Source organism: Dacryopinax primogenitus (genome assembly GCF_000292625.1).
Source record: "Dacryopinax primogenitus strain DJM-731 SS1 chromosome Unknown DACRYscaffold_13, whole genome shotgun sequence".
Classification (NCBI taxonomy): domain Eukaryota; kingdom Fungi; phylum Basidiomycota; class Dacrymycetes; order Dacrymycetales; family Dacrymycetaceae; genus Dacryopinax; species Dacryopinax primogenitus.
The window spans coordinates 208,567-211,835 of record NW_024467210.1 but is presented as its reverse complement, the minus strand read 5'-3'; positions in this window follow the sequence as shown (position 1 = coordinate 211,835).

The following is a 3,269-nucleotide window of genomic DNA, read 5'->3' as shown; positions in this document are numbered from 1 at the left end:
ACCTGACTAGGCTGAGTAAGCAAGATGTTCTAGCAGGTTCCATCACAGAGGTATAAGTATAAGGCCTACTCTGCCTGGGGACTGTCTCTTCAGACTTGGTCTCTTAGGATCATCCACAGGTACCTATACTGTAGATAGGTCTTAGTCATCAGGTCTACTCCACTTCCTTGTTGCCTGCTTAGACTCTTGGCACTCTTAGGTGAGCAGACTTAGTCAGCCTGTGTTGCCCTAACAACACCTCAGGCTCCATAGTTAAACTCTCCTCCACGGGCACCTCCTCCCCCTCAGGCTGTGTAGTCAAATGTGCCCCCCTTGGCACCTCTTCCCAGTATGACTGCCAGTCATACCCACGCCTGGCTTTACATTGGTCATTCAAATAAGTAAGTGATCCATCAAACCCAGGAACTGCCCATACCTTGGTTCTGGCCTCTCCATTGTCTGATACACCTTCAGTAACAGTTGACACACTGCATAGGCATGCATACTTATAGCTATGCAGTTGTACTTCCTTCCCAACAGCAAGGTCTTATGTAAGGGTCCATATACAACCCCATAATCTCCTTTTTAGGTAGGATTGCCTTGCAGAGGCAATCATGATTGTCCTTGGACTGACACATAGTGGGTGGCTGTAGGCCACCCTTCTCTCTATCCTTTTACTACACATAATGTATTGCTACTAGATAGTAATACATTTGATCCGTGTATGTATTGAGGCTGTAAGGGCATAGTAAGCCCTTTCACTTTTTTACATGACTCCAACAAGAGTTTAATAAGGAATAGAGTGAGAAATGCTCCATGTCAGATTCTAGTCTCCATATTATGGAGACCTGCTAAAAAATGGCAGGACGCCTTCTGCCCAGTAGAAAGACTGAGGTCAGTCCTAAAGGCAGCTTGGGACCTGGAGTTGTGGATACTCCCACAACTGTACCAGGCTCTTCAAGCTTTTCTGAACTCAGAAATAGTCAGAATGGGTTTCTGGGCAACAGGAACCTGCATGAGGAGATCAAAGTACTGATCTCACTGCTCCTGCTCAAAGAGAGCAAATGGAAACTGAGGATTCCAATATGCTATTGGACAAGGATTTTTTGGCCAATGGTGCTTTGAATAGAAGCAATAGTTGGATTCTAACTGGCCTGATTGAAACAGGGGATCAATTAGACCCCTGTGCAGATTTGAGTTGGATGCTTGACATCACAGACTCTTCGCAACACTTGATTGCAGAGCTAAATACTCTGGCTATGGCTAGCCAGAACCTGGAATGCATACAGAGGTACATGGAGATGGCATGGGAGATGTTGAGTCTCTGTATAAAAGATGTGGCCTATGGCTTTGGGCCACAACCAAGTCTCTCCCAATCTGGGATGGGATTGCAGATGTTGCCTAACTTGCCATGTTTGCGAATCCCTTCTGGGGAAGAAGGATCCAAAGCAGATCCTGAAAGAGTATCCTTAAAGGATGCTACAGAGTTTGAAGAGACTCTGCTAAGAGTCCCTCCCACCCCTCCCAGTATGGAGACAAGGAAAGAGCCCTCTCCAAAACTTTGTTTTGATTTGGACCAAGAGGGTCCATACACACCAAAGTTCCCATTTGGGGACCTCCCTGATGGTTCCACATGTTAGAACCAATGGTCCACTACTTGTGGACCTTACAGCACTCCTATGTTTAGGAGCAAAGATGATCTCCTAGGAGGATCAACAATTCCCACCACTCCTATGTGGAGGGTGGACAGATGGTTACAGACATCTAGGATGCCTGTACATAATCATATTCTGTCTTCTAAGATGGGGTTGAAGCCTAAGGCTTTGGAAACCTCCTATGGAGGTGAAGCAGACATAGAGAAATTCATAGAATTTCTTGCAATGCTGGTACATGCATTTTGTAGGGCCAGAATGACCAGGCCTGACTTTAGTGATTGGCAAATCACTTATGCCAGTCAACATGCAACTGACAAAGCTCACTGTTGGGTAGAGCAAAACATTGATCTAGGTAAAACACCTAGAGATCAATGGACGTTTTCCCAGATGATCTGGGGATTATACAATTGCTTCTTCTCAGCAGAAGAAACGTTGAAAGCATATGGTGCTTTTGACAGCTTGTCACAAGGATGAGACACTGTTGAAGTGTATAAGGACAAATTAATGTCCATAATGGGTAGGATGCACAAGCATCCTAACAACCCCCAAATTAAAAGGAGGTTCCTCTTTGGATTGAATGAAGAGATAAGCACCAAAGTGCTTGAGTCAGGTTACAACATCAACAATGAGACATTTGACATGTTGTTTACTTGTGCCATTAGTCTGAGAGAGTACTTGACATGGTACAAGGGTTATGGGCATATAGGAATATGTCCAAAACATTGTCTCCCTATAGAGGGACAACAACAGGTAGTTCAATACCTGTGAGGAGATCATATCCTCAACCTAGCCAGTCATATCATCTGATACAATATGGGGAGAGGCACCCAGAAATGCCCAAACCAGGAGCTGGCCCCTCTAGAGGGGCTCCCATGGAGAAGGGAGTAACTCCCAAGAAAGAGACATATCCCATAAACTACGGGAGGAGACCTCCAACCCCTGGTATATCTGGGGGAGTCAAAAGGGACAATGTTTGTCCCATTGACAATAAGTCAAAACAACTGCAGTCTGGGGGAGGCCTGACTTGTTACATTTGTGACAAGTCTGGTCATTGGGCAAATACTTGCCCTCAATAAAGAGGTGTGCATCTCGCAGCACCCAAAATGATTGGGGGTTTGGAATACATCCTCAAGGATGATGGCATACATGCCATGTTGATGGGACCTCGTCTAGATGATGAACCCAATGATCTTCATCCTGAGGATGATACAGGTGACTATGACCTGGAGGATGAAGAGTTTGATCATCCTCCAATACATGAGTCTGCCAACATTGAAGATGTTGAAGATGTCCCAGCAGAGAACATCATACCCGCTAACATGCGGGTTATGTCAATTAAGCCTGTTGGCTTACCGGTGGTATGAGCAGTATCTGCTCATACTAAGTTTGCAGCTGTGAAGGATGTAAAACCAGAGATCTGGCAAAGGGATGGCACCGTCTGTCTAGGAAGAGAGCAACCTCTTCAGGACAGTGCCACATCATCCCCCATCGAATGCTATATTAGCATCGCTGGGCACCCTGCATTTGCCCTGCTGGACAGTGGTGTGGAGATTGATACAATCTCTGCTGACTTCATCCAAGCCCATGGCTTGGAATATATTAAACTGGATAATCCAGTTGCCCTACAACAGATGA